The sequence below is a fragment of the Phalaenopsis equestris genome, unplaced genomic scaffold (assembly GCF_001263595.1).
Source record: "Phalaenopsis equestris unplaced genomic scaffold, ASM126359v1 Scaffold000372, whole genome shotgun sequence".
Taxonomy (NCBI): Eukaryota; Viridiplantae; Streptophyta; class Magnoliopsida; order Asparagales; family Orchidaceae; genus Phalaenopsis; species Phalaenopsis equestris.
Window position 1 is genome coordinate 158772 of NW_018164814.1, and position 12232 is coordinate 171003.

The window sequence follows — 12232 nt, forward strand, 5'->3', positions numbered from 1 at the left end:
CGGGTTGAGGCGATCTATCGAATCAAAGTGAATTGGTTATCAGACCAGGGTGGCCGATCGAATCAAAGTGAATTGGTTATCGGACCATGGCGGCCGATCAAACTAAAGTGAATTAAAGATCAAGCCAGGAGAAAATCAAACCAAAGTGAATAGTCGATTTGGTCAATTAGGTTGGGATGACAGATCGAACCAAAGTGAATTGGCGATCGGACCGGGGCAGCCAATTAAATCAAAGTGAATAGTCGATTAGGCTGGGACGACCAATCAAACCAAAATGAATTGGTGATCGGACCGGGGCGGCTGATCGAACCAAGGTGCTCACACTATCGATATGCAATAAGCAAAATGTCACAAATGAGCATGCAAGCAATGCAACCCAAAATACTTTGATGACACGTCGAACTCGTCCTATCGACCTTACATAGGTACCTAGGGTTTTCACACATGGATATATGACGTAGCCACCTCCAACTGTAGCAAATAAGTGCAAGGAATTTTCCCGCTCGATTGTTTGGAGGAATGATTCTCCTCCTCTTACAAAATAGATTAACTACAAAGTTTTTCCCATTTCGCAAGTGCAAAGTTCTTATTCCTCCACAAAGGATTGGATTCCATTACAGTCGTTGGAAATTGGATTTTGACGCGCTCAGGTTGGAGCTAAGGCTCGCAAGGAAACACTCTTGGATTCGCTAGATATTTGGCCACATATGTAATGTCCTAACCTAGAGCTTTCTCTAAGATAAAATTGGCTAATCAATAGGCATATGTCCGTCCCGACTAATGTCTGCCGACCAAGTTGCCTAGTGAGGGCGACCAAATCCACGGTGACAACACAAAATAGCCAATCAAAAGGTGTGTGGTCGGGTCGACTAGTATTGTTCAACCAATTAGACCGTCCAATAACGGGCACTTGATTAAGTCAAACGATACTAGGTGGTTGGTCAGACTTGCCTCATTTTGACGACCAAACCCACAACACCTAGAAAAATCTAATCCTAAAGTTGGCTAAAAAAGAAAATGCGAAGGTTGAGGAGGGTGTACCGGCACGGTGGTTGATGGAAGTCTAGTCGTCGCTCAAGAAGAAGTTCTCTTTGTTACAAGGAGATCCCCTTGACGCTCCAAGTATTGGCCTCTGCCCCCCTTGGGTGATGAAGCTCTCCTAGCAAGGAGTTTTCCGGTGCTGGTGCAACATCATGCTTCGCTCTTCCTCTCTGTATCTCGAACCAAGACGGTGACTGAGAAAGAAAATGCAAGAGGAAGAAGAATGCAGAAGCTCTCTGAGAAACTCTCCAAGCACTTTTGTGATTTCTCTTCAAGTTCTCTGTCTCTCCCCTTCGTTTCTTGGACCAAGACGGTGAACAAGAAAGAAAATGTGAGAGGAGAAAGAAGAAAGAAACGAAGAAAAAGAAGAAGAAAAAGAAGAAGGGTGCAGAGGCTCTCCAAGAACTCTCCAGAACTCTCCTCTAGCTCTCTATGATCATTCTTGTCTCTCCCCAAGTGATATGAGCGCGATCTCCCAATATATCCCATGCAAGAAGGATATTCAGATTCAAATGACCATTTTTCTCTTTTGGCAAGCACCCAAGTTAGCTCAGCGGCCATTTTTGGCTTAGCACCGGTTCAACGGCTTATCCTGATGTACAGATGGAAAAAACGGGAGACTATGCAGTGAGCTAAAACAAAAATGAAAAACGGTTGAAGAGCGTGGTGTGGCACTTCTGAGCGTGGTTACACCCCCATGTGGGAGTGGAGCTGTTATTGCACGCATCTCGCGTGCGGACAGCGCACGCATCTCGCGTGCGCCGTCCAATGAAAAAAAAAAATTTGTTTTTAAAAAAAAATTAAAAGTTGGTCCACTGACAAACACTTTTTTGGTAAAGGAGAAATTTTTATTGGCCCACCGCACACCTCTGCGTGCGGTGGGCGGACGCAATAATTTCACGTGGGAGTGACCCATCTAGGCGTGGTCACGCCTACCCCATTTGGGGCATGTTTTATTTTTCTGGCGATTTAAGCCACATGGCAAGACCTGAAAGGCCCTCCCTAAGTGAAAAAATGAAATTTCAGTTGCCTTAGGCAAAATTTTTGTTCAAGCAATATATATATATATATATATTTTTTTTTGCTTCATTATGAACGCCGCATACTCAGATCAGTTGGCCGGGTATCAATTTGTCGGTTTGTAAATCTCCTCTGGTCTGAGATTCATTTCCCTCCGAGTGTAGGGTGTGGTACTTGAATTCTTAGGCGCATAAGAGATGATCGAAGCTAGTATAATAGTCTCCGACCATTCTTATATATATATATTATTTATATATATATTATTTATTTATTTATTTATTTATTTATTTATGTATTTGTTAAACTGATTCAACAAATAGTAGTGGTTAAAATTATTGCTATTTATAATAGAAATTAAAACCACAATTAAAATATTTTTAAAGCTATTTTTTATTGTGGTAAGAAATTCAAAAGTAATTTTATAAGCATCCAAACTCTAAATACAAAATAATAAAATTAAAAAAAAATCTAAATAAATAAAGAGCCAAATGGTCTTTAAATCTTAAATTCTTATAATCAAATCAAATGTCACAATCAAAGGAATCCATCAAGCTGTAGCTCTCTCAATTTTAAAGTAATTAAAACACATAAATATTAAATGAATAATTTATAATCAAATGAATTAACATGAGGCATCTCAAAAAATGTACTAAGATTTTAACCAAAAAAATTAAATTCAAGATGTATACTCAGGGTTGAAGAGAACTTGATGATTTGAAAACTGCCATCATTCAATTATTATTTGGCCATCATCTCTCAATTAGTAATCACCAAACCCCGTCTCTCGACTGTCATCTACGTGCCATCTTTACTTGACATAGTTATCTCTAAATAGTTGTCGCAACGACATTTTCTCATATGTTGTTACCCGATGGTCACATTTTATTTGTTGTCACATCATCATTGTTCTATGAGCACCGTCGCTCTCTCATTGTTACCACCTATCGCTACTTACATAATCTCTACAATCGTCATAGGAGATCATTTTAGTACTCATAACTTTGTAATTTCATCTTTTCCAATTATAGGAGTAAATGAACCTTTATAATATCAAATACATTTGTGAATTGTTTCATAGGGCTTTAAAAACTAATATTCTTATATTTTCGTAGTATTTTCTTCAAACTAATTAAACTTACTTTTTGTTTTCTATGACGAAGAGAATTTAAATTTATCTTAAATCATGAAATTTGTTTAGTGGAAACAAAATCAGATACTTTTGTCAACTTGTAAGTTGTCGCTGCTTATTTTTCTACTAACTAAACGGTTTAATCACTTAAAATTTCTTGTCGCTTGATTCAAATGATTAGTTTTTTTTTTTTTTTTTGAAAAAAGTGAGCGCTTCCGATCTGCGACTTTAAGATGAGAAACTACACACTCAACCACTTTATCACCGATAATTGCACATAATGGACCTTAAGATAATAATAATAATAATAATAATAATAATAATAATAATAAAAATATAAATATAAATATAAATATTATTTTTATTTTTATTATTATTATTTAGAGAGAATGTCACGTGTCAGTTGGATGTCCGCGTCACGTCGCTCGCAGATCAACATGATGCAATCCACGCCATCATTCGGACATCTAATATTCATTATTATAAAATTCTATTTATTTTATACTATTTGATCTTCGCTTTATTATAGTAACAAAGTATCACGCAACATTTTCCCTGACTTCCATACCATAATTAAGCATTCTAAAGAGAATATAGATAATCGTATCATGTAACATGAATGCATCAACATTTGAATCATGTTTTGTCGCATTAGAGATATAAAATAGTTCAAAATATGACCAGTGAATATAAAATAATGCTATAATGCTAAAATTATAGCTAAAATTAATTCTAGTCCAAATTAAAAACAAATTGCTTATTTAGTTTTTACCTTTGCTTACTTCCTAGAAATTGCATGCACAGCTCCGCGACACAAAAACCATTGGAAACAGAAACTGGTGATGTTATGGTATGCGAATCCAAGACAAGAAGCTTTAAATGTTTAAAATGTTATCATGTTGTTTGAAGGACTGTTCTATTTATAATTGTTTTGATGTTTGAAGGAAAAAAAATCATTTTACAGAACTTAGTTGAACAAGTTGCCATAATTTAACGTGCTTATCATCCTACTTTTTTTTAACAGCAAAACAAAGTGGTGATTAGTTCATACATCATTGGGAAGATATTTCTTTGGGGAAATGTTAAAAATAAGAGTTAACACAAGTCTCATATGCATAGAAGAAAAAAAAAACAACAAAAGAAACAGGAATGAAAGTCCATTCAGTGAAATGACTCCTTCCAGGCAAATATCGAGCGAGATAGGCACTGTTCAAGAGAAGTATTGTTATTATCATAAGCCAACAAAATAGGATCCAACCAGAGTGAAAGAACCAATAGATTGATGTAGAAATGCTATAGCCACAATCCTAGATTCAGCGTAAATGAAAAAGCTAGCCAGTTGAGCCCATTGTTAGTGTTGTAGTTATCATCATTGCTATCCAAAAATAACCCCAAAGCCAACGAAAGACTGGGAATTCCATCCAGGATGCTGCAAAGAAATCACTTGAATTCACAATCAAGACATTATAGGAAAAAGTGCTAAAGCTGACGCTTATTACATGTCGAAAAAATTGTTCTAATTACCGATGTTTTGCGACTATTTTTTATATTGATTATTTGCGACGACATAACTACAAAATATAATGTCGCTTATCGACAAAATTTTGTTTTCCAACTATTTTAATTATAACCGATGAAATAACCACTCGCTTATAAGCAAATATTAACCGATGGCCAGAGTTCGCCAGTTATCTTCAAATCCACCATTTGTACTGATCAACATTTATTTTTTAGATTTTTGAATAAACTAAAGAGAGCTGTGAAGAATAAGACCCGACAAGAATGATTGATATGTGAAGCACATTTACTGCAAGAGATAATGATAATCTGCTCTTACTATTTCGAGGAAGAATAGTCCACGAAAGAGTCATTGGGTTTGGTTTCACCATCGATCCTTTTTGTTTTCAAGTAGTTAGGTGAAGCATTGTTGAGGTGTGCATCACATTATCTTAATAATCAGGTACATCTAGCAGCAGCACTTTATTTTGTCCCTAATTGCGACGAAGTACAACCCTTTATTGAGTAAGATATTTTTCATTATAATTTTTAATTTATCTGAAAAGTGTCTTGATTAACTATTTCAATGATATTTTGATGTGTGAATTGTTTATTCGTTGATTTGTTAAATTTAGTTGAAGAAAATGACACAAGCAGGGAGATCGAGAATAACTTCCCCTAGTGGTTAACAACACATATTGACTAAAGTTGAAATATTCATTCATCATGTGACACAAGGTTTTTCTTTAACACGGGCTTCCTTATGTATATATTAATAGACTCGTGATTGAAGAAATGAAGCGACAGATCGGGGCCTGATAGATCTTGTTTGGGGACCTATAAGCATCATGAAAATCTGGCAAATTTACGATGTAAATGGTTACAAGTTTCATACGAAATACTAGTCCGAAGGAAATTCTATAAGAAGTTGTTGAACTATCTCATCTAGGCTCTATTGAAGTAAGTGTATTCCTATTCAACTGTAATTGGTTCAATCATGTTCTTAATAGTTGACTAAGAGTAAACCAAATATATATAGCATAGAAGTAAAAGTGAATAGAAGATATGCTAAATTTGATCCTTTCATTCTAGACTGACGAACGAGTCAGGTTTACCATCTTCGATATCCACATAATGTAAGAGAAAATGTTGATTGGGTGGTTGTCATTTCGAGTAAACCAATTGCCACCATTAATAGTCAAAATAACATTGAACACGCCCATCAAAAAACTGAAATGACACATTTTCTTTTTCACTTGATGCAATCAATGAAGAGCTCGATCTAGAGGTTGCTAGTGGTGAATACGAGAAATTAATCTCAGTGATTAACATGACTTCGACGATGCATTTGAAGAAAAGATCATGACTGCATCCTCCACTCACTCTTCAGACGACACTAAGTAAGATGAGTAAGTTTATTCTATCTTTCGTTGAATTTCATATTTCAGTTTATTGCGTAGTTTTGTGTTTTCAATTTTAGTAGTGGTGCCTTACAGTTTAAAGTTTCGTCTACTTGTCTGATGCATGCCTATTTGTTTTATGTTTATTATGTACTATCATGTTTTTATTTTATTACATGGTGTGTATTACATGCACTTATATATAAATATTGGTGCTAATATTGGTATTTAATTTTGCCTAATTTGGATGAAGAAAAGTGATGATATATAACGAAAGCCTTTTGAGCCTCTATAAATGGTTGTTTCTATCATATTCAGAGTATGTTTTAAGAATTAGTGATATATTTTAAACTCTGTTACTTAATTCTATCATAAAGAAAAAAATATCAAATATTTTCATCATGCTTAGAATTTCAGGAATCAGAGTAATCTAAAGTATAATGTTTAAACACACACACACACACACACACACACACACACACACACATATATATATATATATATATATAAGAAAAATAAACTCATAAGAAAATCATATAATTAAGGACCATCCTCTATTGATATAATTAAGGATGGCCATCTAATTTTCATATAATTCAGTCACAATATATTAATAATATTAATATTTGTTTACTAATTTGAGTTTTAAGTTGATTGTGACCAACCTCTAATATATTAATTTATGATGAGATTTGATATTCTACCCTCCAAATAATTTATGCATAATATATATATATATCTCTTATTTATGATTGGTTTAGTAAGTGTTCTCTATCTACAAAATCCTTCCACTTGATAGCCTTTGCATTATCCATTGTAAGGATATTAGCATAATATTTTTTAAATTTTTAATCTATCTCTTATATTAATTCTCTAATTTTTCATGCATAGACAAGGTATGAATGTAAAAAGTAAAATTTAGGTTAGATATGTAAATACATAGGAATTGAGTGGTCTGTATTTAAATCTTCTTTTCCTCAAACTTGAGTCTCTTGAGACGAAATATTTGTATACGGAAAGCGTACGCAGAGTTGCGTACATTTTAGGTTATTCGGAGGGTATAACTAGGTTATACTTTAGTTATACCCCCTTATAATTCTTCTAGTAACTTAGCTGTACCATTCGAATAATTTAAAATGTATGCAACTCTACGTACGATTTTCGTATGCAAATAGCTGTAAAAATATATGACAAAAAACTCTATTTAATTTGCATGCATTTCATAATTTTAATATCATAAATAAAACTGACAATCACAACTTGAAAAACAGTTTATTTATGTTTAACAAAATTACAGTAAATATATTTCATATATCACGATATAATAAGTGCATAACATTATCTAATATTTTTAATGATATCAGAATACTTAAATAAGGTTTGTTGCATGATGAAATTGTAGCACATGGCACTCACCATCAATCCTAAATTAACTTTTAGCTTAAATCATTTTAATTTTATTTATAAATATTTCATGTCATTTTCAAATTTAATTGCAGCCGTATATTTATTTAAAAGGAGAGATATTTTCTTTTTTATTTTTAGTTAAATCAAATAATATAAATAAGAAAATAACTGCAAATAATATTAAATTTTTTGCCAGTGCTAGTTGCGTCTTTATCTGATAATGAAATATATGAATTAAATATATGAATGAATTTTGAGATAGGAAAAGGGAAGGGAGGAAACGCCATTGTTTGCTAGTGTAAATCTGAGCACAGAGACGAACTAACGCCCATCTTTCTCACAAGTTGGCCATGTGAGTCCATGTGAGGCAAAGCTTTTCTTTATTAACAATGATGGTCATTGACAGGCCATTTGTTTTTCTTTTGTTTTTCTCACCTTCGCATATATATATATATATATATATATTCGATGAGTATTTTTATTAAATAATCAAACAAAAATTTATAATTGATTAAATGGGGTCGAAATAGTCCTCTGAAAGATTATTAGAGTTCAATTTTAAAATAGTGAGAGATTGTTTTGATATTTCTGTGAACTTTGGGATTAAAATGATTATTCAAAATAAAATTCAAAGTGGAAGATGATCCCCTACTTTGCCATTAATGAGGATTACATGTGGCGATTAAAAAAAGAAGAAAAAATGTAAGGTAGAGCTTGGGGGATAAATTTAAAAAAGAAAAGAAAAAATAAAGATGGAGAATATTATATCTTTTTCTTTTTTATTTGGAATGAAAATTATATTTATTAAATCTTTTCTAGAAGTCAAAAAATATTCATATTATTTGAATTAGTGTTAATTAAAATTAATTTTATAATCATACCTTTAATGTTTGTGAATATCAACTTTATGATTAAAAATTATAGTTTTTTAGTTTTTTCTAGTTTAATTTTGGTCCATGTCAAACAACTCTTAAGGAGTTAAAATGAGCTTACCTTAAGGGCAGGTGGCATAAGGCCTTACACCCTATGAGCTTGCTTGCGCCTTCTTCATTCTTAATGGTGACGAATAAGATTGTGGATAAAGCTCAATTTTATGTATAGTGAACATGAATGATTTCACTAAATCAGGGTATAAGGGTGTGTTAATATTCATTTTGTTTGTACAAATCTAATGCTCTATTTGTAAGGGAGCTAAACTAAGGAAAGCATTGATTAGACTTCACATACCTAAAAATGGACTCTTTCAATTCAAGGGTGTTCCAAAGGGATAGAAGCTCACTAAGGATTCAGAGTGCGACTTAATACAAGTTTTATATACCGAGATTGCAATTAATTTTTAAAAACATGAATGTAAGTCATCTATGAGATAGATAAATGCAAAGTTCATATTCTGTCAAGGAATATGGGGTTGTTAATGTTGGTTTTGGTTACTCAAATCTTAAATAAAACATTGGGGAGATAACCTAGCGAGGAATGAATATTGATAGGCTACACGAAGCCATGCAACTCAATATATTATGTGGTGGCATTGATGAAGAAATTTTCACTTAGGAGAGAAATTAGGATTTAAAATGTCATTTAAGTTCATTTGAAAACTAAACTCAACCTATACAAATCTAAACTAAGAAAGAATTGTTGGATTTTATGGATCTAACATTTGTTCAGCCTTTGTAGAGATGAACAAAAAGAGATTGGAATTTCATTAGGGTTCCAAAATGAGATTTGTTTTAGGTTTTACTTACCCAGATCTACTTCAACAAATAGATAACTAAACTATGACATGTACATAAGATGGTTGAGGTAAGTCTCTAAAAATGAATTTTTAGGGAACTTGTTTCAATCTCATAGTTAAATTATTTGAATAGTTTTTATATACACATATTGCATTGCAAACTTAAGAAAATGGACTTAAGTTCATTCTATATTTTTTGGTAAACTAAAGTGTTTAGCTACAAAAGATTTTAGATAAGTTTGACATAAGCTTTACTTACCCAAATCATGATCTACTAGTAGGGAGCTAAAATGAGGTTTCATAAAAGGTTGGCATAATGTATTTTCATAAGATTGTCTCATGTTGACTACTAAGTAAAAATGAATAAAAATATAAGCCCTATAGAAGATTAAGGAGGAATCTGTATGGGCTTTGTTCACCTAAATTAGACTTTACCGATAAGGAGCTAATGTAGAGGAGAAATGGTTTAGGACTTGTGAATTTAACCTTAGTCCATCTTAGACATGAAAAACATGAGGACTTGGCTCCATTATTATTTCGATGCAAAAAGTGTTATAAATTAATCTTGGTTGCCCATATCTTGTTATAATAATGAGGAGCTTAACCAAGATAAAAAATTTGACCCAAAAAAGAGCAAATGCACTAAAGAATATTAATTAATTAGAAAGAGTAGATATTTTTTTTACTCTTGATAAGGTTTGATATATGGTAATCGGCTCTAATTGATATTGACTTTAAGAATGTTATATTTATTTGAACTTTCTATATATTTCCTCAATCAAATATAGATTATTAAGGCTATAGAAATTTAAGTGAAGGATGAATTAAATGGTAGCCTTCTCAATTAGGATTGATGATAAGATATTAGATTTTTTCTTTGAAATCTAGCTCAACCAATATGATGATTAACTATATAAGTTGAAAGGATAGTCAAATTTTATTTTCTTAGGCCTACATTAATGAATATGGAGGCTTTTTAAATTTCCTGACAATGGCTAATAAGTTGATATAAGAAGTTATGAAGCTAACAAGATATGGATTAATGAGATAAGAGATGATATAGAGGTTCTGGATTTATAACAATATAATTATTTTTTGTATAAGGGTTCTTTAATCTCTAAGGCCTGATAATAAATCTCTCTTCTACATATAATGCAGGGTTGCCTTTAATAAGAAAAATATGCTTTTTATTTGATAGACAAGTCATCTTTTTGCCTAAAATAGTGAGCTTAAGGAGAGTCACTGAGTAAATGGTACAAAAATTGACTAAATTAAGTCAAGAAGAGCACATTTTAAGGGAGAGGTGGGGGGGCGGTTGGGGTGGGGGGAGTACATATCACTTGAGTTTGATTAAATAAAAAGGGATGATAACTTGTGCTTCTAAACAATATTTAGACATTATTAATCATCTACCAATAAAAGATTTTAAGTGATGACTATTTTTATACGAAAGATGTTATGAAGAGATATAGATTCAAGAAGTTGGGTGTTTTCAAATGATCCAATCATAAGGTTCCAATGAACAAACCTCAAGCTGACAACAAAGCCCTCCTCTCTTTAAGCATTTAATTAGGTAAGAGTTTTTCAATAAGGTTTTAGCCAGGTGAAGAATGAAAACCTCTTTCGTTGGGTTGATGAGACATATACACTAAGAAAATATCATTGATAGACAGGTCGTAAAGCATGAGTCGTTAAGTAAAAAAAAAATATTTTTTTAAGTTATTATTTATTTAAAATTTTATATGCATCTCAAGTTTGATATTAATATTCTCTTAACAAATAATTTTGTATCTTATCTTCTTAACTAAAATGATATAATGATAGGATATCCATTATAAAGCCCTAGAAGGAATGACTATAAGAAAACCTTAATTAAAAGTTGTTGACATGATTCTTATTAGAAAGACTTCTTGAAAGCATTAATTTATAGGATATTCACTCATCAAAAATCTCAAAAGGTATAAGACTCATATTACATAAATTCTCTGAAAAATCTTAGAAGGTATGAACCCTAAAAAATATTAAATTTTTAAAATATCAAAATTCTAAGGCCTTAGAAGGCATTAGTTCTCTAAAAGTTTTTAAAGCCATCAATCTCAAAAGATTTAATTCTCTTAAAGAACTTTGAGAAGGCATAAACTACACCTTAAAAAATTTTGTTCTTCAAAAATCAAAAAAATTATACGCCTTCAATAATAAATATTCTCCAAAAAAAAAAAAAGTTAAAAGCTAAAATCTAAGAAGACATGTCTTATAAGATTTTTAGAGAATAATATCTTCTTAGAATCATCCAATCAAATATGAAGCTTAAGATAATTTTTATCTTAAAACTTTCATAATTAAACTTAGGATCATCTGATCTCTTTTTATAGCTTCCAGTCATTCTTTATATATATATATATATATGTGTGTGTGTGTGTGTGTGTGTGTGTGTGTTATATATATATATATATATAACATATTAAAAAAGGCATATCATATCATGATTCTTTAGAATTTAAATATAATATCGTACCATATTTGAATTTGTATACGTAGGAGATCATTTTTTCTTACCTTCATAACTATTTAATTACACTGAAGGTTAGTTGTTTCTTTAATCGTATCTGGCCTCCCTTGTCTGACCGGTGAGTTAAGGATGTGGTTGGAGACCGACCTCCATTAAATTATGCTTCGCCGGATATTTACAATTTCTCAGAAACTGTATAAATATGATTTTTTATTCACAGTCATCTTGGGAAGGAAATAAGAAGCCTTTCCAAGTGCATGGTCAAAGATTGGACAAATGGCATCTCGGGGTTTAAGTAATTCATTAATGTGCTTTATTTATGCTAAAATTATATATATTTATGTAAGGCTGTCAAAACGGCTCGTTGTTCGCGAACAGCTCGTGTTTGGCTCGTTAATTTCGTACGATAAGTTAACGAGCCGAACACGAACTAAGATGTGTTCGTTCGTGTTCGGCTCGTTTTGGCTCGAAATACTACTCATCAAGTTTATATATAT